The 25602-nt window shown below is 40.5% G+C and overlaps 1 protein-coding gene across 3 annotated transcripts in view; it reads right to left on the reverse strand.

Annotated features, from left to right (window-relative positions):
* The window catches only part of EPB41L2 (erythrocyte membrane protein band 4.1 like 2), a 108523-nt gene extending 101197 nt beyond the window's left edge, over positions 1-7326 (reverse strand). The window contains exons 1-2 of one of the 3 annotated variants that reach the window (XM_048299721.1): positions 7246-7326; positions 3407-3488 (exon numbers count right to left, since the gene is read on the reverse strand). The gene's annotated coding sequence lies outside the window, so the exon portion shown is untranslated. Of the gene's footprint in view, positions 1-3406; positions 3489-7245 lie in introns of those variants that run through there. The other 2 variants (XM_048299722.1, XM_048299742.1) reach the window with 2 other exon arrangements.
* Positions 7327-25602: the final 18276 nt, after the last annotated feature.

Here is a 25602-nt window from a genome sequence, read left to right on the forward strand (position 1 = left end):
GACTGCAAATATTCTGTTTGGATTACTGACCTTGTAATGGTCTAAGGAGGAAAACAGAATGTAGGGTCATGTACTTTTTACTAAATTTGCTAAAATCAGTGGGCATATGAGGGGGTATGAAGGGGGCAGCAATGTTATATATGTGGTTTCTTAAAACTAGACTGACCACATCACCCTGCCACTCTCCCCAAGTCTGAACACTGTCATTTATTACTATGTTCTGTAGCACAAATTCATTTTTGTTTTGGATTTAGTTTTTAAACATAGAACTCTCTTGCAACAGAGCTCACTTTACAGAGCATTTCTATGGAAAAGGCACCTTTCCTCCAAGAATATTTTTACCTACAACACAGGGCTGTAGTATTCCTAACTTCACTTTTACATTAATTTCTTCTACAGTACAAGAAGAATATGCTGGTAACAGTGTAAACTTTTCCCCAAAAAACCCTCAACTATTCAGCCTCAACACTAAGTCACTATCCTCCAGTTATGCTATGACACTTAAATAGCATCCTTACTTTCTGAAACGTCACTGGGACTAAATCCAGAAGTAAAAAAAACCTGCAATGTTTTAATATACTATGTGTTTTACTTTACCTTTTAAATCTGGAGATTATGAAATTTCAGCCTTCAGAAACATGTCTTACCCTTCAGAATGAAAATATTTCAGCATGCTCGGAAATACAATGGTCTCAGTATAAACAAATAACAGGGGCCAGGGAGGGGTGAGGAAGGAAAAATAAATCTGTAAGTGCACAAATTTCATTAAGCATTAATTGCTCTCTGTAATATATCCTCAAGCACACACACAAAGTCAAGAAAGCACACTGTGAAAGTGAGGCCAAATACCCAACAGCTTAAGTTAACTAATGAGATAATTAGAGGTTCAAAACAGGTTTAATACCAAAATCACTTACAACTGGGGTTTGTAAAGAAGGAGCAGTAACATCGATATGTAGCAAGCCCAGCCTTGATTCAAGCAGCTGCCTCTAACCATAATATACTATGATCTTTGACAAATGTTGTCTACAGAGGGGACAAGGCAGCCATAAGACCAAACACGGACTTACAAATTAATTTAATGCCACAACATTCTTTGGTTCTGGTTGTGGGTTCCCCACTCTGCCCTCCCTCTACCTCCTTCCCTCCAGACACTGGGTTTATTTCAGACTCATGGTCAAATAATTAAATACCCTACCAGGAAAAGTACCCAAAAAAACCATACAAGAAAAAGGATTCAGTTCTCTAACAGAAAATCAGTGCTATACAGGGCATATTTCTTTAATTACTTGATGATGAAACAGCAGCAGTTACAGAATTATTTAAACACAGCTTTTAAGTACAACTTCAAAAGGAAAAACCAAATGGGATGAAACAGCTTCTTTCAGCTAAGGAAACAGCAAATCGATTGTTTACAAATAATGTCTACAAAGTACAAAACACTGTATTTGGAAATTGAAACTTTCAGATCCAAAACTGAAATGTTCAAAGAAGTTTGCAGGACATACTTCTGACATATTTGATTGATGAATCCCTGCTTTTGTGAGTTGCTGGAAGCAATAAAAATGTTTCAACGAATATGGAAACCCAAGCACATTTTTATCACCAGATTTTAATTTTGGTTTGATTTTCAGAAGTAGGAGGATACATGCTGAATCAGTTAGAATTCAAAGGTCTGCCTAGTATGAATTCAAAAACTTGAATTAAGAATATATATTTTAAATCCCATATACAGGATAACTGAGTACTTCAAGTTAGAAAAAGCTGTTCTAATTTTCCATTGTGGTAAGAGAGCACATCATGCATTTTAAATACATACTGAAGCTTTTCATACTCTTAACATTCTACATTCTTAAAACGTTGTAGTCAAATTCTTATCCAGGCCACTATAAAGAATACCACAGTTACAGTCTATACTTCTCTAGCCACAGTAATTGGATAGCAGCAAATTACAGTAAAATCTGGTGTTACATTTAGCTGTACAACACTACTAATTAGAGAGTGATTTCAACAATAAATATTTGGTTAAACTCTGCTTTGTCATCAGTGCAAGCAATTTAAGATGAAACTGATCTTTCAGAGACTCCATGCCTTTTTTTTTAGTCTATTTTTATTTTCTGGTCACTGAACATCTTTTGCTACGAAACAGTTCTCCAGAACTACTGCTTTGCAAACAGAAAACCACACAGACAATGTTAGAAGTAAAAGGGAAGATTCAAGCATAGTGGACTATGGCAATCCACAGATCTCTTTAAACTGTCCTTAGCTAACCCTATTTTACTATTTAATGGCAAGATCTTCTAACAATGACCTTACAGAGCACACAGGCTGCACGACTTAGTAACAGCAAGGTAAGCTAAAAGACAGGCTTTATCACACCCTTCAGAAAGAATACAGGCAGGAGAAACCATGACACAGACAAATAACAGCACCATGGTAGATACAATATCAAGTAAAACACCCAGTTAACCCCCTAGACACTGACAAAAGTCACCAGCTTTAGAAGAGAGGATCTTCCTGCAATTCTCCTTCACAAGAAGTCTCTGAAGAGCCACGCTACTATTAATAAAAGCACTACAGAGATGGACAGTAGTAATACCTTATCTCCTTTAGAAAAAGAAATCCAACCAAAGAAACACAAAAGCAAAGTACTACTACCTGCTTCTGAGATTCAGCAGAGCCAATCAGTTTTTACACAAGTGGCCAACTTCACTAAGTCAGGCCTTCAAAGCATCCCATACTTCAGTCCAGTCATGAAACATTATGCCATCAAAGGCAGCTGTGATATGCACAGCAAAGGGTTGGCATCTGACATTCTCCTTTACAACACCAACTCACAGAGCTGCTGTAATGCAGTATTTGTATAGTGCCACTAAGACATCAGATACCACTGAAACAAACCTTTTTCCCCCCAAAAGTCTGTTAAAATAAATAAATAAGCCTGCATTCTTGCTGAGCTGTCCCACTTGCAGTATACATAAGTCTATAATCTCATACCATACATGGAACATACTTCTCTCATTTCACTAGACAAACAGAACAGCTATTTTTGGATTACCCAATAGTAATTAATCAATATTCTGTTGATATGGCCTTCACTTAGTCTGTAAATCTTTACAAAGCTCTCAAAGACAAGGTGAAATCTATGGAGGAAATAAGTTACCAGTAAAATTACCTTCACAGAAGGGTGTACATCACAAACTTCTTAAGTAGAAGTCAAAATATTTGCTGTATAATGAAGATGTTCTTTCCTACATAATATTACAAAACTGACAGCTCAAGCCATGTAAATTTATCACATCAACAGCCAAAATAATTGAGAATATGAAACAGAACACAGAATTTTGCCTATCTAGTAAATTCATACAGTCAATCTACTGCTCTAAAGAAATAAATCACAAGTTACCTTTCACTCCAGTAGGAATATTGAAGATTTGTAGAGTGCAATCAACTATGACAACTGGATAACAGCACAATATCTTCCTTGCCTGTAAGGGAATAATTCAGAGCCAAATTACACCAAAAAATTAACCTACCAAATAAATTAGAAAACCAGATAAGTGAAATTGAACAGTGCTAAAATGATAAACATTTTAAAAATGTGAACACCCTGACAAATAGGAAGGGAAAGAAACCCCATACCCAGTCATTCAGCTTGCACTTTGATTTTGTCTCTTAAAAAAATAGAAGTGTAGCAGTTTATTTTAAAGTCTAACACTCTTAAAGTTTAAAGTAGTCTTTACTTTCAAATTAGAAGGCCAGAAATATCCCCTTACAATGCAATTTGACTTCTTGTATAGCCCAGGCTACAACAATCACACGCTTCCACATCCCCTTTTCTTGCCCCCATCCTCTTTCTTGTGTCCAGCCATTGTGTGAGTACACAATGAACAGTTTTCCAACACTGCTTTTCTTTGGTTAATTTTGCTTACAATGAGGAAGACAGCCCACCTTCCCTCTTCTCACTCTCCCCTACTTAAGACCAGTTCCAGAATGAAACCTCAGTTTGACTCAGTACATCTTCCTCAGGAAAGCATTCAACCTTGCTTTAGAAATATCTTATGGCAAATATGTTACAACAGTAAAATCACTTTTAACCTACTGAAATTTACACACAGTAAACTAAAATGTAGAAAACTTCCTCTTTCAATAGAGTAGCACTACACATTACAAACACAATTATTAAAAATGTAAGTCATTTAGATCCTTTTTCTGCCAGCAAATACTTTCATAGCTCTCATCCATGTTACAGGTATACCTACCATCCTTTTATTTTGTTCCCTCCCTTTTTAATCCTTAAATAGATCAATCTTTTGTACTAAAACATGCTTCCCAGATTAATGCCAAAAGGAAATGTCAGTTCAAAAAGGAACCCCACAAGCACAAGCTACAGAAAAAAATTTTACCTTGCCATATATTTTAAGTGTTGCTTATAAACCTAGCTTGATTTTTTGGAACATCAACTTAAAGAGAGCATATGCCTAAATTATTTATCACGACCCACAATACCTTCTTTACATGTCTGCACTTCCCAGACACTTCTCCATTCTCCACCTACGACCCACATTCCTCATCTTTAAAGGCATGACTCAGGAGCTGGTCCCATGAAAAATGAATATTCTGCCTATATCAACACTCACAAACTGATTCAGAATATTCATACTGGCTACTAGAAGTAATACAATTATTCTTCAGGTTACCCTCTCTGAATGAGAGCTCTTCAGTGTTGTCATTGAAACCCCACTAAGACATCAAGAAGCCAAACTAGCTTCAGAATGTTACCTTTGTTGCTCCTTGAATCTAAAAAATTTTTATGAATTGACTGCAGTTACTGGAAAATTATCAAAGTAGAACAAAAGGTCTATTTCCAAATGAACGAAGCCTGGAAGTTTATTCCACACAGCCTTGGATGTTAAAAAGTTTGAACTCCCCCTCTTCTCCACTATCAGCACATGCAGAGAGAATATGTATGTTTTTGAAAGTCTTGTCTATGCCATTTAAACAGTATTTTTACAATGCAAGCTCATCTGCCACAGGTACAAACTGTTGATAGAAACTTTGAGATCCATAACCTCTGAAAAAACTGAAGGCAAAGTCATTTTCTAAGCCCAAAGGTAATGAAACTCAGCAGAATGTTGCAATTTAAGCAACAGAAAGTGGCTCAACTTCCCACCAAGAGGTCAACAGCAGACAGAAAGCAGCATGGCCAGCAGAAATGGAAACTTGTTGTAAGGGAGATCAGCAGCTGAAGCAGAATGCTTCTGCTGAATACTCTTCCAGGGCCACTCCTGCGTAACCCAGGGTGCCACGAAACTGCTTCTGTTCTACAACTGGTTGGCTCTGCAGCTCAGGGACTCGGTTTTTCTGCTGTTCAAGACACGATGCCAAAGGATGCAGCTTTTCTTTTAGACAATCTCTCTTAAAGAAGCGTTTTCTCATTTCAACTTCTACAGGACTGGACAGATGGAAGTTTACAAGAATTTGCTGAAGGCTAAGTTTTGTAGACCCGTGCTTGTTGCATTTCACTAACACTCTGGAAGCACCCGTGACAGCAGACAGAAAAGGAGGCCATAAAGCTAAGCAAATCAATACATGTGCTTTAAAACAAATATAGATATAATTTTAATGAAAAATGGGTCTTGGACAGCTTTACAAGAAGTAAAAAACATACCAAATCAACTACTTCCTAACTGCTGGTATCAAAGCACCTTAACCTAAGTTTATTCTAGCTGGCTATTACTTGTTCTCTGGCAGTGATTTATTTCAGAAGGTGGAAATCATAATCATTAAGCTGACAAACCCCCAAAACAACTCCATTTATGTCAATCAGCGATCCTTCTAGTCATACACGTGTGCACAATACTATTAACATCAAAAGGGATTAAGTTCAACTCAGTGGGATCTTTACCTGTGGAAGAATGTTGCACTAAAAAATGTTACCACGGTGTTAATAGCTCTTTTGAGTGCATTCATACTTCAGAGTACTGTAATCAAAGCCTTACAAAAGAACAATAATAGGAAAAGAACTTTGGACCAAAATTTAAAAATAAGAAATCTTTTTTTTTTAAAGATCGCAGTGCATAATGCTCAGAGGCTAGGTCATCACATCTTGAAAGGAGGACTTATTTTAAAACAGCAGACACAAAGCATATGAGAGGATTCTACACTTATTTTTACCCTAATCCTGAAGAGAAGAGAAATGAGGGATTTCAAGTCTTCCTCGATTTCACCCCCTATCTAATTCTTGATAAACAGCCTCCGTGCGGGGGCCTATTTAGTTCATTTTTCTGCAGCAGCTAATTCACAGCTGAAAGAAAGGAACAGCCCAAGATGCAAACAGATGAAGTTATCAGAAGGAGAGGAGTGGTGCTCCGGGAGGAAAAAAACTAGGAAACCGCCTCTCCTCACGCAGCATTCAGGCGACGGGTGCGGGAAGGGCACCGACAGCCATCGGGACAGGTTTTCGCGGAAAAACACCCCGCTCTTTCTGGCCCCAGACCAGAGGCGGGGGATTCAAGAGCGCGGTAGATGCGGGCACGGCAGTGACCGCGGGAGCCCGCGCAGCGCCGGCCGGGGTGCCCCGAGCTGCGGGTCCCGGTGGCGCGGGGGGCGGCCGGAGGCGGCGGGCGGGGCGCTGCCCGTGCCGGCAGCCCCGCGGGGGACTTGGAACCGAGCGGCGAGGAGCGGCCCCGCACGTCTCGCCTCGCTGGGACCAGTGCCCAAGGCTGCGGGAAAAGGAGGGAGGAGCCAGCCCCCCCGGCCGCTCCGCTGCCCGCCCGGGGCGGAGGGGCTGCAGCTCGGAGCCGCTCGCCCCCGCCGCCCCCGGACGCGCGTCCTCGGGGCCGCTGCCGCCCCCTGCCGGCCCCGGCGCTGACAGCCCCCGTCCACCCGCCCCGCCGCCGCCGCTCGGGGCCGGCACACAAGGAGGGAAGGAAGAAGGGAGGGGGCAGCTCTACCCGATGAGCCGGGCCGGCCCCGCCCGCAGCCTCTGCATCCCGCGGCAAGCGGAACGGATCACGGAAAACGGCGACGGATATGGGGCAAATCGGCCGCCAGCGCACCGCCAGTCCCCCACAGCGCTACGATTGCCCAGCCCCCTCCTCCCTGCTATCCCCTGTTCCCCACTGCGGGAGTAAGTCGCGCTTCCCCGGGACCGCTCCCGTCCCGTCCCGTCCCGTCCCATCCCATCCCATCCCATCCCATCCCATCCCATCCCGCTCCGCTCCGCTCCGCTCCCGCCGGTACCTGCCGCCCGAACGGCCGCTGGCGCCCGCACACTCCCGAAGTTCCCAGCCGCGGCCGTCAGCCCAGCCCGGGAGAAAACCCCGCCGGCCCCGCCCCCCGGCCAATCCGCGCCCCGCCCGCCCCCGCGCCCCGCCCCTGCGCCCTCCCCGGCCGGGCCGCCCTGGCCCCGCCCCTGCACTCCCCGCGCCGCCATTGGCTGGCACAGCCGTCAATCTCCGCAGGAAGCGTTTCGCCCCCGCCCGCTCTTCCTGGGCCGTTTCCAGCGGCCGCTGCTCGTCGGGGGTGCGGCTGTAGCCTGGGGCCGGGATGGGCTTCGGGAGCGTCGCCGCAGCGTGGGCATCGCACCAGAGAGACGCTGTCCGGCAGCACCGCTGTCGAGCCATGGCCCCGGGCGAGTCCGGGCAGGGCGCCGGCCGTGGGCGCGGTGCGGTGCCGCTATCCCGCGGTGTCTCCAAGCGGAATGAGCGCTTGCGGCACCGCGAGCTGCGCGGGCGCGGAGGGGAGGCGGTGACTCCTCCCGGCTCTCCGCGGCCCTCTGCAGGTGCCGTCTCCCGGGCACTCGCGCGCGGTTGGAACGGCTGCACCAGCGGGAGCCCGGCGGGATCCCCGAGGTGGACGGGCCGGAGAGACCCTCCCGTGCGGGAAGGGAGGTGGAGGGTCGGGACTACCGCGGCCTGCGGAAGGAATCAGCACTCGTGGGGACCTGGTCGAGAAGAGGCAGCCAGGGGCTTCAGTGTCCTGCTGAGGGACAACGGGAGTGAGGTGAAATGAGAGCGTCAGGCTGGGTGTAAGGAAAAAGTTATTCATGCTGCAGACAGCTGGGCCGTGGGAGTGGGTTCCTCAGGGATTTCCACTCCTAAACAGACGCTCCTGAGCAACCTGGACTGACCACGCAGCTGGCCTTGCTGTTGCGCAGGAGGTTAAGTGAGAGGCCTTTCAACCTGAATTTTCTAGTGGGGGTTGACTTTCACTTGCCGAAGGTGTTGGGATGTGTGTGTGGATGCTGACTGCTGAAAGGACTGGATATGACTAACCTCATGGCAGCTGCTGTGCTGCACAGGCTGCAGGCCCTGGAAGTGCTGTGGAAACCGAAAATTATTTACATTGTGTGCAGTCATACTGATTTTGCAAAATCCAGCACATGATATATGTGGCTTGTACAAGTTCATCCCTTTCGTGCATTATAACCTAAAGTTAACTTCAGGCTTCTCACCTAACCTTCATGCATGAAGGCATGCCATGCCTTTTTTTGCAGTGCGCAGAATAGACTTTTCTACTTAGGAGCAGAGCTGTACAGTAAAATGAAGCATTTTATATGTAATCCCTGTGTAATTTCTAGGAAAATTAGAAGGCAGGGAACAGGATCATGACTGAGGTTGCTGACTGTTCATTACAGAATTCTGAAGAAATTGTAAGAGACCAAGTTTTCTGTCTCAAAAATCTTTGTGTGATGCCATGTAACACATAGTTTTAATCTGATTTTTTGTGAAGAGGTTGAGGGATGTGTTTTCACAATGCCAATCCTAAAATGCTGAGGTTTCGTTTAGGGTAGCTTACTAGTGAAAAATAAGCCAACAGGCAATACACCATAAATATTCTATGTATTTCGTAATGCGCAACATCAAGAAATCAAGTCCTATTTGACACTGATTAATATTTTTTTTTAATCTTACTGCTTCAGAAGTAAATGCAACCATGCAGCTCATAGGAGTGCTCTTAAAGGAAATTAATATAAGCACTGAGAAGCAATGAGTTGGCAATGAATAGAGAGCAGACACTATTAGATATCTGTGTTTAATTCCATATTGTTCATTCTACATCCACTGAAAGAGGTTAGGGACCAGTAATTAAAAGAAGGAATGATAATGCATATGCACAAGCAGTTTTAATTTGTTCCAGCTATACTGCTTGATGTTGTAATCTTCATGTTTTATGTATTACATTGCATAATTTAAATAAAGGTGATGAATTATTTTTAGTATCTCTTGCTCCAAATTCAAAAACAGCATTAAAAAAGCCTTTGACTCTCTCAAAGAGGAGATGGAGTATCATTTTTCTTTTTCGGGAAAACCAGTCACTGCATTTTTTAACTTGATACAGCAGATGCTACAATTACCACAGCACTAATGGGTTAGGGTTTTACCTCTAGATACTTTCCATATGCAGAACAGACTCTAAAACTCTGTGTCTGATCTTTCCTCATTCATTCCTCAGATGCTCTAATATCACTAAGCATGAAGAACGATAGTAGAATATGTGCCAGTTTCTCCAGAAAATAATACAGCAGCTTCCCATGCATGTCTAAAAACAGTAACTATACTGTAAAAGACTTAACTTACGGGTGCAACAGGAGACACTTGGTCTCTGCTGCTTTCAGAGGCTTCCTAAGTTTGCACCATCCCAGCTGCTGTCATTGCCAGTACTTGTGTGGCTGCCAGTATTTGATACCATTGGGCTGAGCAAATGTAATTGACACAGTACTAAAACCAACTGCCCCTGCAACAATCTTGTCTTCATTAAGGTTTCCAGTGTTGCTAAAACCAGTGGAAATGCCTGCAATGAACTTTCCCTAGATTAGAAAATTCAGGAAGGCTTCAAAGGAACTGCTTTCTTCCTCTTTCCTCAGCAAGACTCTCTGCTCAGAATCCCAGAGCTTTATTTACATCCGTGTTTCTTCTCACACTGGTTTTAGGCCATTTGTTTTCTGGAGAAATCTTCTGCCTTATGACAAACTTTGTTTCTCTGATCTGCAGTTTTGGAAAAGTAAATGGCCTCACAGTTTCATTAAATTAAAAATCTATGTTGCTTTTCTTTAAACAAAATAAAATGTAATGCATTTTTTGGTGTGTGCTTTTCCTGAACTCTTATTGTGGGACAAACAGGTCCTAAAGAGGAGAAGGATGTAGACAATTTCTTAAGCAGAGTAATGAAACATCTGGGTGACTAAATGAAGTCTGTGTCATTCTGTATGCAGCATGTCAGGTGGTGATTTTCATAGTCCTCTGATTTTCAAAGAATGGGTGAAGTTCGAAGGGACCACAGTGGGTCATCTGATCCAACCTCCCTGGTTAGCAGGGTCATCCTAGAGCACATTGCACAGGATATTTCTTGAATATCCATTGAGGGAAATTCCACAACCACCCTCACAGTAAAGGTTTTCCTCATATTCAGGTGGAAAAAACAACATTTTTGGGACATGTACTCTGCTGTACTAGCACTAGAGAAAAGCCATTAATGTAGTTTCAAATATTTTTGTCGATCCCCTTTCCACTCCTCTGAGTTTGTATCTAAATTTTGTGTAGGTGCCACAGTGATAAGAACTGTTACCAATCTGTTGTTGCACTGAATATGCAAAATTTCTTTAAAGTGCTGATACAACCTCCGCACTGTTTAACAGATAGAAAGGCTGCAGTGTAGGAGCTGCTGTCTATAAATCTGTAGTCAAAATGGCTGTTTGCACAACTCTTGCGCCACTTTGCTTCTTGGCATTACCTAAATGACACTTCTATAATGTTCATCCTGTAGTCTCCACATTAATCTGGTGGCACAACTATGAGCAGTGTCTGTTAGAGAAGAAAATAAGGAAAAAATACCATATCTAATTATAAACTCTCTGATGTTAACAGAAAACAAGACATAAGGAAAAATACTCATGATGCCTTCTTGTATGTAAAGATGTCTCCTTTTTAGATATTTTGAAGAAAATAGGAATGAAGAAAAGATCCCAGAAATGGCTGAAGTAAACACAAGAAAATCTAGCCTAATCTATTCCTGGTAAAATAATATAACTGCTTTAGTTACATTTAGTTAGTTATATTTAGTGACTAACTTCAGTTACTCAGCAACATCATTGTGGTTTTTAATGAGTAAATTCCTGAGTGGTCTGGAAATGGGTCCTGAAAAAATGTCTCTCCTTCTTCCATAAAATTTTCTTATAGATGGGAACAAGCTTCTCCTAGAAGCTGCTTTCTGGAAAGGAAATGTATTTTCTTTTTTGCCCAGAGGTTAGTTTGCTGGCAAGTCTACTGGCGTTCAGCAAGGTTCCAAGGCATTGGATTAGTGGCTGAAAATATCTTCCATAATTAACAGAAAATGTGCTACAGCATAAAAATGTGCAGTAGGAAAAGAAGATCATTGTACCTGCAATTTTACTGTGAGAAAACTGCATAATTGATGAAGACACTTATGGACAATATTTTCAACCTGTTGTCACAGGAGACTTCATGTGCCCAGTAATATCATTTGTATGCAGCATCTGGAGCTCAAGGTTACACAATTTATGCACATGAATGATGTGAAAGATACCCTTTGGCATCACAGGAGTGGATGCTGCCACTACATTTGATTGCTGGTCAAGGAATGCCCCTTCCAATTGGGTACTTTTTAATGTGTGATTCCGCTTTGTGCTTCTGGCAGTGGAACAGTGCAGCAGATTCTCTCTGGCCCCAGATTTCGACACATCAGATACAGCTCAAAACAAGAGACAAGTTATATTGGTGCAGTGTGAAGGCATGAGTTTTCTCACACCCCAGCTGTGGTGCTGACAGGGAGGACAAATGCAGCAATCCCACTCTGACAGCTCTTACATGGTGATTATAAGCTGATAAATGTAATTGTGGGGGGTTGGAATTAGTAAGATTCTGATCTTGCAGACACTACTGGTTAAAGGACTCATTCCTATCACCGCATCTTCTGAATTGCTAAGATTCTTCTTGGTTACTGCTGTACTGGCTTAAGGGTTGGCCTCAAGTTAGGACATGTCTCTGTAGATGTGCACTGTTGGACATATCATTAAAGAAAAGAAGCCTGGTTTTATCTCTGGAAGAAAAGGCACACCTTAAGGGCCTTTGCACCTTTTATAGCAATAGAAGTTGTGGAGTTTGGAGTGTTAAAGAAAAATAACAAAAAATGTAGAAGATAAGCAGTATGTGATGTAAGATAAACACAATGAATTTAAACTTTTCATTCAGCTAGAGAGAAGGGGTGGGGGGGACTGGGGGAAGACAGGGATGGGAAGAGAGAATCACATGGGAAATATACCATGTTGGTTGTGAAATTAATACCCATAAGTTATACTTTTCTTTTGTCTTTAGATTGCCCATTTGTTTGATTCTGTAGTATTGTTAAGTGTCAAAATCAAAGCCACAACATAAATTCCCCTGAACAGCAAAAAACGACTAGTAGTTCAAAGTGACTACTGATGTGAAAAGCCTGTGCTCCCTTGATGTTGCTGCTTGGCATCACTACCGACTGGGTAGTCAAGCGGATAACAAATATTGGCATGGGTAAGTGGCAAGTGTTGCTGAAGACCTAGATTTTGTTTGTAGAGCAAACATCCACAACAGATGGAAAGATCCAACCTGGCAGGCCAACTAGGGCTCAAAATCAGTTACGCCTAAAGAAATGTAGTTGAACCATGATTGTGTGGTAAAAAAGTAGAGGATGAAAGCCATTAAGAAAGAAAATAAGTTACTTATTTCATAGCTGCACCACACCAACCAACGGAGACTCCAGAGGCATCTTAACTGAAGCAAAGGATGTGTATCTTTTTTAACTTACTAAAAACATGATTTTTCCATATCTGAGATTTCAGTTGCAAAGCTGATAATTCTCAATTCCTATACAATCTCTGGTAATATGTCTAAAATGTTTCTGGTTCTAATATACTTAGCAGTGATGAAAGATTCTGGACTCCAGTTGGAGAGAGCTTGTGTCTTCACCAAGCTGTGTAAGAGAGGGCTCTCACTTAGCTTAAAAAAGCTATGGATAATTATCACATTTGAAAGGCATTTTAATGGGGCTGATAAATAGAATTGGGAAAATGTAGGCTGGGAGGGATGTTTTTTATTTATATTGGAGCCTCATGACAGCTGTGCCAAATAGGCTAAGGTCCCACCCTGGTCCCATTATCCTCAATGGTAAAATTAATATTTACATCACCATTGTAGTGTTTACTGTACATATTCCTAGAATGACACAGCTAAAGAGCCTGAGATCCAGCTGTGGGAAACCTTGCCACTTAGCAAAGATCGAAGAAACTGAGGCTGATTGTAACTCAGTATAAATCACTAAACACCTTGTAGAAACAGACTCACCAGGATTATTTGAATAAGTTCTTGTATCACAGTGTCCTGTGGTAGGAAGCTGAACCATTCACTAAGAATGCTTTGGACATTGCCTATTGCAGTGTGACAGACCACACAACAAGAGAAGAGGACATCGGTTAATTAGATGAGTTCCATGTTAACCCCACGACTGAGTGGGAGCCTTGGCACCACTGCTTCAATAGAGACCAGAATACTTGTAAAGGAATGAAGTCAATTTTCTGCAAGAGTTTTGAACAGAAGATTGCTTTACTTACCAAAAATTCTAAGTTTCTAACACTCACTGACTATTTTCCTGCTAGGTTTTGAAACTTTACAATGGCAAAAAAGATAGGAATTCACAACATAGGCACAAAATCAAATCAGCAACCCCCCCGCTGCCTAAAAAACAACCACCAGAAATCCCCAAGTAGCAATGGTACTTACACATTTCTTCTCACAATTCTAGCAAAGGGGCAAACCCACAAATTTGATACCATATCCAACCACTTGCCTGTTTCCTGAAAGCTATAACTTTTTCAAAATAAAAAACATATCCAGCATCCACTCTACTTCTCTTCTTTGGGATATGTGCTGAAGATCTTTTAAAGCAAGCTTTCCCAGGCCAGAGTACTGGTGGCATGGATCACCTCCGGTTTCATTTGTGGAACAAACAGGGCCAACCACAGAAACTGCTCCAATGGAAAAGTAATGTTAAGAAAATATTTAGTCTTTCCTAACTGTGGTTCTGGCCTTCACTTTCTCTGTGAGGACAGTGCATACATGAGGCAGTTAAGATACTTATATCTGTCCCATTCTAAGTGCTTAAATAAGATTCCTGACTTTTCTTTTCCTGGTTACTCCTCCAAGTCTCTGGAAGCAAGAAAGCAGCATTATTCATCCTATAAATTATCCTCAGACCATTAGAAAATTGCCTGCTGACCCTATCTTTGAGATTGCTACTATGGAAAACACAGAAGTTGTGTGTCTGTAAATGTAATAGTAAATCCAGTTCACTTGATTGTGACATAAAACTTCTCCAAGAGTTCATGCTTATCAATAGCTCACTCCACTGGTACGAAGATCCGGATATTTACAGAAATATCTTTTCCTCATACATGTCTTTAATAGGGAATGCATTTGTAGCAGCTGGAATATTAAGGTTGGTGTTAAGATGTAAAAATTCTTAAAAGTTTCCTGATTAGCAGGGAGGGAGGGAGGGGGGAGGCATTTTTCTTCATAAAAATGTGTCACTGGAAGGGTAGCACATAATGCGTGTTTTGTGACACTTCATCACAACTAAGAGATAATTTTTTCTTCCAAATAACTGTGGGGTTTTTTCTTTCCACAGTCTCAGTGTTCCCCTCTTAGTTTATCCACATATATTTCTACAATTATGTGTGTTTTTGTAAGCACACATTTCCACTATCTCTGAACTTGCTTCCCAGAGTATGACCCAATCATTAAGACTGAACTAGTCAAGTGATTTAACATACAAGGATTTCAGGTAGGGTGTAACCGGAGGAGAGAATGCAGCCCACCCAAATCTAAGACTGTGAATGCCAAGTTCAAGTAAATTTACTAGCAGGCTTTTTCCTTTTAACCCCCCACCAAAATATATAATCAAAAGGTGAAGAGTTCAGTTATGGAACAAACAGGACCTCTTTAAAAATATGTAGCTGGCTGTAGCCAAAGACAAACTATGATGTCATTGGGTGGGAACTTCCCCTCACTGTATGCAAGCAACATTGGAGTGATGCTATGCAAGATGTGAATAAAATCACAGGAGTGATCTTTGTATATGTTGGGGTACAGTTGTTACAAGTAATCTGCAATATCAGTGATTTTCTGTTTCATACCTTTGAATGTTTTTCATTTTCCACAAATTGGTGCCCACACAATTTTCCATTCCTCGCCACGCTATACTCATAGGCAGACTGAAAGCTAATCTGATTTGCAAAGTTGTCAATCACAGCATTGATTAGATAGTAGATAATGGTGTTAATGCAATCATTAAATGGCAAGCAGCTTTTACAATGTTTTCTTTGAATAGCTTGTGGGGCCCCATCTATATTACAACCGCAGTTGATTCGGGAACCTGTCTATGGACAAGTTACCCTGTACTGGGTTTTAACATTTATATTGATTGGTCCTTCAGACAGTTTGGTACCTAGTCCATATTTATGTCTGTTTGCAGAACTGGAAACTAGTTTTGCCCTCAAGAGATTTCCCATGCAGCCAGTTAGGCTTAGCTACCTTTACAGCAAACTGCTTAAGAAATGGCTTCATGTGCTGCTGTCAGAAAATATGTCAGAAAAACGTGTTTTAAAGAAAAACTGGTACTTATGTTGAAGTTCCTAATTCTTAGTATTCCATGTAAGACTCTTAATCGTGACAAAAAAAACCAAGGTCAAAATCTGGCTTCACCCTATCACTATTAATCAACCTCTCTTGACAGCAAAGAGGCCTCTATTTTATCCTGTATGTTTTACACTGAAATATGGCCAGCAGTGTGAATCAACTGCTTTACTTTTGTGAGCTTACACCAAAATAAGTTGGAGAAGCAAATTAGCTTGATTTTTTTCCCTGCTACCATATGGGCATAGAATTCCATACAATCTTTTCTCAGGATTGACTATTAGAAACTATCTTGGTCTGTGGTGAACTTACATTATGATATATGTAGTTCAGATATGTAGATCCAGATAAAATATCCATCTCTTTTTCATTTTGCTTTTCCAAAGGAGAATGGAATTAATGTTTCCTTTTTAATCAATTTAACTTCTCAATTTCACTGATGTAATTTTCTTTTTTAATAATCACGCTCAAGAAAAAACATTGGATAGATAACAAACAGCTTTGCAACTGGCATTGATTATCAAAGAAACCTGTTAGCAGTTTTCAAGTACTGTATTCACAAAGGTCAATAAACTTAAAATGCACTAACCCATTGTCGGAGCCTATAGACTGCTGAGGGGAAAATGTGCTTCACAAAGAGCGGATCTCTTTAAAATCATCTATCTCAAGTCTTTGCCTCAGGTAACTTTTTAGCATTACAAAAGCGACATCTGTGATGTCTTACATAAAAAATAATGAATATCCTGATTTTCAGATAATGTAAAATTTGCCTGACACAAAGCCAAACGCTTCACACTCTTCTTTTTTCAATATGGATTATTCATTTTGTTTCTTGGAAGGAAGAAATTACAATGAATATCAATATTGGGCCCAAATATCCAATTTCAAATTTTTTACTACTGCATATATTAATAAAATGTTTAATCAGCATGACTGCTGTATTGATATTTTATCATTCACTAACTTTGATTATTATCCATATGAAATTTAGAAGTATTCTATACAAGTAAAAGCATCTTTCACAGTTAAAAATGTATGTGACTGGTTGCACTGGTAGTAAGAAAAATTATTTTACTGTATGTAATTTTAGATTATTGGGAATTAGGGAGTGATATGGTCTTTTGTGTGGGTAAATCAGCCATTAAATCTATAAATCTATAAATCAGGAACAATGTATTTGTTGACATCACTGCTATTTAGCCTAGAAACTTTCAGAAATTAACTTTTGCATTCAGGGTCTGACTTGTACATACAGAGTAAAACTTGTCCATGCAAGATGTGCACAGAGCAGGTTAGAATTCCTTGCAAAATCCATACGCACCAAATAATTTCACTTTAATTTGATTTGAAGTGTCTGCACAGCAGGTGTGTGCTAAGTGTTTAAACTGATCCAAGGGGGACCAACAGTGCAATTCCCTGTTTGGAGCAGGCCTACTACAGCTTTTGAAAAGAAGCAATAGCAGCGTCAGCATTGCTCGTAATGTCCTTTGGAGCCGAGCAGAGCGGAGGTGCCCCTGGCAGCTCCTTCCAGTTACAAGCATTCCACTGCGCTACAGAGTGGAGTGAGGAGTTTGCCCTGAGACACAGCTGACTTCCCCTCAAATGCCCTCCCAGTCTGTAATCCACAAACCCCACTAATCTGCACTGGGGCTTCCCTGCATTACCGTGGATTAGTGACGTTCTGCTGTATCACAGAGCATATTTACGCACTGTTTACAAACCCTATGCAGTTTAACCCATGACAAGCACGGGTTTGTAATCTCATGAACTGTCAAGCTTGTTTAGTACAGGTATAAAAATACAGGTATAAATAGTGTTATGCTTTCTTCACAGGAAAGTTTTATACAGCATAGTGCATGTATACTTTATAGCCAGCTTTTCACATGCTTGGAAAGGGAGGTTAAGTATCACTCGGCGCATTCAGCCGTTCCTTTGCACAACGGCAGCCTCTCACAAATCTGTCAGGAGGCGGTGGTGTTCAGGGACTTTGCCTGGATTCCCCTTTACTCCACAACTCTTTTCTAGTGGCTTGGCTTCCAGCCTAGCAGTGTTACTTATTCTTCTTTTCTCAAATAAAATCTGTAAGCCTCTATCCTACAGGAAGCCTGACAGCCTTAGACTCCCTGCTCCCAAAGGCTTCAATCACCCTGTTTTTTAAGGTCTACTAGTAGTCTTCTGCCAAGCATGGCTCAGTTCAAAAGTAGTTGTGACTAATTCAAAAGAGAAGCAATTTAAAGGATGCACTGAGTTCCTTTAATCTTACCATTTGTTTGCTCTTTTTGCTACTCATCACCACTGTATTGTCTCTTTTCCTTCCCTTTTCTGTGGTGAGCCAGTTGGTGAGTTACTGTAGCAAGATCAGGAAAATTGGAAGAGTCCTTTTCTAGGCTTTTCAAACTTCTGGTCTTCCTGTGCCTAAGGCTGTGGCAGCCCCTCTCCTCACCCTTCCACCCCATCAGTTGGCAGCCTCTCTGTGCATAGCTCCCACAGGCAGTTGCCATCACCAAAGCAAAAACGTACCCGCAGGCCCTACAGAAGGATGGCAGCACTGGCTTGTTTTCTCTTGTTTGGTAAGAAAGGCCAGAGCCAAGCAGTGGGGTGCAAAGTGCAAGATCTAGCAAGGAGTAATAGGGTGCTGTGGAAAGGACAGCGGGGCAACCATGCAGGGAGAAAGGGTAACCAAATGCCTTCCTAAATGTCTGCTTACCGCATGTGGATATGCACACAAACAGCTCTGCATATCTCACAAACACATTACAAATTGCCTAAGTTCTTCTTTAAGAAGAGAAAATACTATGCGTGGAGTTGCTGGGAAAGTCATGTCTGTCCATTCTTTCAGGGCCCAGTCGGGGCACCCCTTTTCCTTTTAAAACTTGCACCTCACTTGACATCACGTCTCTCATCTGTAACCTCCTCCCTCTCTTCCTTTTCCTATCTGACTGCTGCAAGACCCTGTATTCAGTCTCTACTCTGCTAAAGCTTCAGCAAAGTGATAAAATGTGGCAAGGACAAGCATAGGGAATATTCTGACACTGGTAAAATGGCATAAGCCTGAGTGAGTCACATGGACGACTAATTTTTGTGGCAGCAAACTACTGACTATTGCTGTAGTCTTTAGCTCTAACACTAATTTCACTATGAACAAATTGCTGCTTTTTCTATAGAATAGATTCTCTCCTTCTCTAGGTACTCCGGTGGCTTGCTGAGCCATATGTACCACTTTTCATTAACAGACTTCAAATAGAACCAAAGAGATGTATCTTTCTTCTCTTCTAATGTGGATCTAATTCTAAGTTTCTTCTTTGGTACAGCTTACTTTTTTACCAGGATTGTAACTACAGTGAAGGCAGGAAAAGTTAAGTCAAAATGAGATTTGTGGTCTATGAATCCCTGGACTACTTCATCAGAGTGTTTGGTGACATTATCTCTTTCTTCTTCCCTTCCCACTCCAACAGTTGGGACATTTTTATGGTGCACAAGTGTCATGGGAAGCTGGCCTCAGAAACAAAAAGTATATCCAGGACCACCTGTGTGCAGTAATGACAGAACTGAACTGTATTCTGTACTCTTTGAAAAATGTAAAGGTTTAGTATGGGGATGCTGTATCTGTGGAATCAAACCCATTAATTCCTGTTGAAGTTATTACCCTTATTGAAGCATTTTTTTTGGTTGACTTTGTGCAGCAGTCTCAGAGAGGCTTCCGTAACTTGCATCTCTATTGAATTTTATATTAGATGCAGCATTTACCAACATTTCTGAGGAAATTCCTAGGCACACTGAACTGCAAATTTGCTTTATGTGTGACTCTGGCATACATTAAGAAACCACCTACTTTAGAGAAGTAGTGGGAACACTCTTCACACAACATGCACAAACCCTCTTATGATTTAAATGTGAACAGACTATGTATCTTTGCCATGTTAGCTCAATAATCCAAACTTCCCTCGGGCAAGTTGCCTGTGTTTCTAAACAGCACACATCTGTTCTTTTCCACCACTTGTTTACATGTCCTTCCTCTCTGTGTGCCTGCTCCATCCTCATTTTAAAGACATTCCTTAATGCTTTGTTTATTTCCCATGTACATTTCACAACTGCATGCTGTAACAGTACTATGTGTTGAGTGCTGGTTTTATACAATTTATGATCCAGTGTTTGTTTTTTTATGTATTAGTGTGTATGAAGAATAACCCCATGAAGTCATTCAAGGTTAAAATCAAGCTTTCTGGCTTCAGGCTGACTGGGCAGCATCGCGAAATACTACATTGCATGGTAATGTAACTAATGAATCTACAGTGATACATATACTGTAATACAGAGTAGGGGATTTAGGATAGGAGGGAAAAATCTAATTAAAATTAGCAATTTAATAGCATCATCCAAAACATTGATATATTCTTTCACTAAGCATAGTAAGAGGAAAAATACACACTGAATTAAGAAGAAACACAAATATTTTTTAAATAATGACAGTTTCTGTTCTCAGGTATTAAACAGTCTGATTTTCAGAAATGCTGAGTAAATATTTGTTCAGTAGCACTGAAAAAATAATGCTGGATAGGTGGGAGGGAACTTCTATGAAGCCCGCCATCTTAGCAACGCTAGTACAACGTTGTACAAGATGCTTCTTTTACCCTAGAGTTGGAGTAAAACATTGCTGCTGTTTGAAAATTGTTACTAGAGCAGCCCAGTTCTGAGACATATCTTACAAACCTTTTAGCGTAACATTATTTTTTGTTTACTTTTTACTGTTTAAAGTGTTCTACAATTAATAAACCAGATAGCCTGAAGTGGGTTGTTTGTTCCTCTACTGAAATGACAATTGGTGCTACCAAAACAAAGCACTCAGCACAGGACTTTGTTTACATGTTTAGTCTGCTTGCTTATCATATTTGAGTGCTGATCAGTGCTGCCTCAGTCTCTTTTTCCAGAGCCTCTGGTTGCCAGCCTGGAGTAGAGCCTGCAGTATGGGTTTTTATGAAAGGCTTAACAATAAAAGTAAAATTCACAGAGAAATACTTTCCCTTTTTTTTATGTAGAAATCTCAGTAAGCATATGAAAAAGTCTACTGCATTAGGAATGGGCACATCTGACATTTCATTCCTGTAAAATGTACCCACAGACTAACAATGCATCATTCAGAAAAGAAACCAAGTATTTCCAAGGTAGAAACATAAGCAAAAAAGTATTCCTGTAAATAAATGAATATTACTGTAGGAAAAAAGATTTGTGCTGATTGATCTGCTGGAATTATGAAACCCTACAATTGGCAGAAGATCAGTGCAGAATTAAAAATCAAACACTGAGGAACTCATTGAGATAATGATTCTGCTCCTAGGCTTTTTTCTTTTTTGGGGGGGAAAGTGACTTAGCAGCAATGCAAGTGTCTTCTATTTGTGATGGCTATAAAAAAAGCAAAAATATTTTTTTAGATGTGTATAAATACTATTGCATAATACCATGTTGATCTCTGATCCTTGTGAGCACAATTATTTTCTTTGGACAAAACCCTCTCTTCATTAGCACTGAATGGTATTTGTCAGTCTTTTTCCTGTTTAGATTATTTGTTCAGTGTTGATATATTTAAAAACATTCAATTGGTTGGACTAGTATCTGCGGCTTTCCATCAAAGGAGTGATGGCAGTGGCTGAGGGTCTAAATCTCAAAGCACCACTCTGTAGACTTCCTAAGTGATTAGTACAGAGTATTATCGCTCTCCACCATCTGGCTATCTAATATGGAAACGATATTAAAGGAATCATAAGACCTATACAGGCTTCGTCACTTTGGACATACAGAGTGTCACAGCAAAAATGTCGAACCTACGTTTAAACAACAAGAGATGTGCTTAAACATAAAAGAATTATTTCTATTTGCAGGGAAGACATACGTCTGTCCTCCCTCATTTTAACTACTTGCAAGTATATAAAGCCATACATATGTATACTGAGATAATACAGCTTAGCACATATACGCAGGCTGCGTGTTTAGCATGCTAGGAGTGAAACCTGTTTAAATTAAGAGTCTCATTTTGGTTTTGATGTCACTACAATTAGTTGATGTGTTGGATGGTTTCTGAGGCTTTGATTCATCTATGCTTTAAAGGTTTTGAAGTTACATGCTTAGGGTAAGGCGGAATTAAAGAATCATCAGAAATTTCTGTGCTAAAGCCCCACAATCCAATACATAAAAACTCTTGTAATTCAGTGTACTGTATATCTTTGTGTATAAAAATATCCCTTTATAAGGAAGAACAAAAGATACGCTTCTCCACTCCAGGAACATTACATGGAATAAAGAGCCTCTGAAAACCTCCGAAGCACAGAATGCAAGCTTGTGCTGCCAGACAAAAGTGAAAGCCTATCCTGTTTTCTCTCTCCCTGATGTAGTTGCTGTGTCAGATGAGGGCATCAGGGCAGATTCAAAAGTCAGAATGAAGAAAAGAGAAACAGTGCAGAGAAAAGTGTGGTGAATTCAGTTCTATGAACACCTAGGTTTTCCCTGTGCAAGCCCAGCTTTAGGCTTTTTAATTTGTTTGTTTTACAGAAGTGCAGATAAAGGCAGTAATTAAAAATGGGTTATCAGATTCCACTCATTTGTAGGTGTTATGCTCCAGGGTATTGTAAGCCCTGTATCCGGCAAAGAGGAAAGCAGAAAAAAAGGGAGGTCTTTTCTCCTGTTTCCTTCAAGCTGTTTAGGAAGTTACTTCTTTTCTTCTTTTTAAATGGTTTTATTTTTATCTCACAATGAAAATCAGTTTCTTTGCCTTGCCAGAGAATCCCAAGCTAGTGGGCTTTCTGCTACACTCATGCACAAAACTGATGTAGCTGTTAATGTGGAAACAACGTTTGGCTGAGCAGCACCACTAATAGAGTCTGGTTTGGTAAAGATGTATGTCTTTCGGTCCTGAAATCTCCTTCCCCACTGCAGTGATCTCAGGTCCTCCTCTGTGGCACCTGCCTCAGACAAAAGACAGCGTGAACTGGAGCTGACCTAGAGGAAGGACAGTAGTGGAGCTGAGAACCTTTCCCTCTACTAAAGAATTATTTTCCTTTCTCTTCTAGCTAACTGCAAGGCTTTTTTACAAACCTTGTAAGACAGTGTCTTTAAGATAACTATCCTCTTGCACATACGGCTGAAAGTGGTCATTGACTTCAAATGATAGAGGGCAATGGCTGACAGCAGTCACATGTGCCTAAGGAAATTACGCTATCAAATCACATCTAATACGTGTTTTTATGTTCTATATTCTCAGTACTTTTGACCACAGTTCTCTAACCTTTGGTTATGTTCTTCATGATCTTCAAAGGAGTGTAGTAAGTAAGAAAAACCCAACTAACACCATCTTCTTACCCAAAATTTCAACTTCTCTTTCTTCTTCATATATCACGAAAAGAACACAGCATCTTTTCCCTCTGTGTATAAGCTACTTATTACGCACGTGAAGGCTGTGGAACTGTGTAGCACTGCCTTTGGCAGCAAAGCCAGCTCAAGTCAAGTTGATGAGCTCTGTTTACTGCTCCCAATCTGATGCAAAGTACATTGTACGTACTTTGCATCCACAAAGAAGTTGTGTGGACAGAGCTGTCTCTGGAATCTAGGATAAGGTGGCTCGCTAAAATGACACACATTAAAAAACCCAGAGAATTAATTTTTTAAGGTATTGCTAATACAAATTTTTTCCACGTTCTCATTCTCATTTCTTCTGCTTCAGTGGTGCAGGGGCAAATGTGCACTGCTGCAGTGGGGAAAGGAAGTGGGACGTAAGTCTTAAAGGAGATCTGCTACCAAAGTGGAAATTTGGAGTTACTCCTGAAGTGTGAAATTCTGTTCTGACTGAAGATACCAGCAAGTTTGTCTTTTACTGCAGAGTGGATAGAATTCCATCTTGGGCAGCCACAGCACAAGGGCAAGAATCCAGGCCCTACTGACATCAGGAGTAAAATATCCCATGAATTCAACATTGTGGCACTGAATAAACTCCAATAGTTGCAACTCTGTTCTAGGAGAGCTGTAAAACCTGTGAAACGTTATCTGTCAGTTGAATCTCCCCTGCCATTACAAATTCCAATCATAACTATGGAAAAAGAATTATTAAAGGATCAAAAGATAAAATTAAAATTGCTCCATCCTTAACTGTCCCAGTCTTTCCAGAAATCATTTAGGATACAAATAACTTTTAATTCTACTGTGCCTACATTTGCATGCATAGTTTAGGCAAATATTTTATGAGACTATTTAAAGTTTCCTGGTGCGATTTTTTTTTTTAAGCCAGTGTCAATTAGTACAGACTGTGACCCATTTTTCATAAAATTGGCACTAATAGGGCAGACAGGAGCATGAACACCAGAAATGTACATAGTTTGGCAGTACTAAAGACACAAGTTTCACATACATTAAAAAAACCCAGGTGCTGGCAGAATATACTAGGAGAGAGAAAAAGAATTGTCAGCCTCTGTGCAGGGTTCAGACAGTTCCTAATGACCTTCCACGTGCTGGTTTGTAATGTACAGGACCTGCTCATGAAGTCCTAATTCTGGCAAAGATTCCTTTCTCCCGAGTAAGGAGCATAGAATAATCCACACAGTGAACACTTGATAACAAGGCCTATGAAAACTAGCACAAGATAGTTTTTGGTAAGGAAATATAAATTTTCCGAACAACTTGGATATGTTATTTTTGGTTTACACCCAGAAGTATCAACGTAGTCAAGACATTGTAATAAGCTAACTCAGTTAAATGTATTTGTTCTCAACTTTAACTCATTGTTAGGCATGTACAGTCTATGGCTGAAAGAAGGAACACAACAGCAACAGTGGTTTTCTGATCCTAAGAAGACAGTATTTTTGGCAGAAATTGGCTTGGTATTTCAAAAGCTACTGTCTCCTTCAAGTGTGCTAATAGTCTTGCAGAAACTGTAAAATCTGTATACAGCATAATCACAGTAGGCATATACCCCTTTAGCCTGCAAAGGACTTATTAAATATTCTACTTGTCTTCACTGTAGACAGGCAATATACACATTCCCTTTTTTATGGTGTAAATTAGGGAAAGAATATGAAAATGCCACTTTCAAAAAATCAGATTTAAATAAAATATAAAACACTTAATAATTCTTTAGACGATTCCTTCTAGTACAGCTTTTATTACAACTTTACATCCTGGATTTCTACCAACATAGATGTCATCTCATTCAATTAAACTGGACCATTTTCAACAACGTTGGACGCAATGAATCACTCAGAAATCAACTTTATGAAATATACTTGGGGACAGTAAACTTTTCAATTAATAATACTTTAAAAGATTCAGGAATAGGTATTTTCAAGAAGACGTGTCTTTTATAACATATGATTTACTGGAATTCTTATGGGTTCTTTCTGAAATGTTCTACTAGTAATTTAAAATGAGACTTTAAAATGATGGTTTATGAAGGGTACCAGCTCTTTTGTCAAGGCTCGAACTGGTGGTACTTACCACACAAACAAGAAACTATCTTGTCCAGTTTTCATTACACACATTTTTGTGGTGGTGATTTTTTCAGTAGTAAAGCAGAGAAGGTCCATCTGAGATAGACAGACTGGCGTATACACCGGGGAGCCATATGACAAGCATTAAACGGCTTAGAAGATTGTCTTAGTGCATTATTAGTTCAGCAGTTGTAAGGATTATTGCTGTTGTTGTTTGGGATTTTTTTTTCTGGCCATATCATAGTAAACAACTGTTTAAAGGAGAACAACAAAGTAGTTTTGCTGGTGCTAACAGCAGTATTTTTCCAAACAGAAGAAGGAGTGCAGGAAAAAACCATAGATTCAATGTCTGCACGGTACTAATAGAACATTGTCCACAGATATCTGAGCTGCTTCTGAATGACTTAAATTCACACTGGAAGCAGAACAAATTAATTAGTGCAATATTC

Source organism: Corvus hawaiiensis, chromosome 3 (genome assembly GCF_020740725.1).
Source record: "Corvus hawaiiensis isolate bCorHaw1 chromosome 3, bCorHaw1.pri.cur, whole genome shotgun sequence".
Classification (NCBI taxonomy): domain Eukaryota; kingdom Metazoa; phylum Chordata; class Aves; order Passeriformes; family Corvidae; genus Corvus; species Corvus hawaiiensis.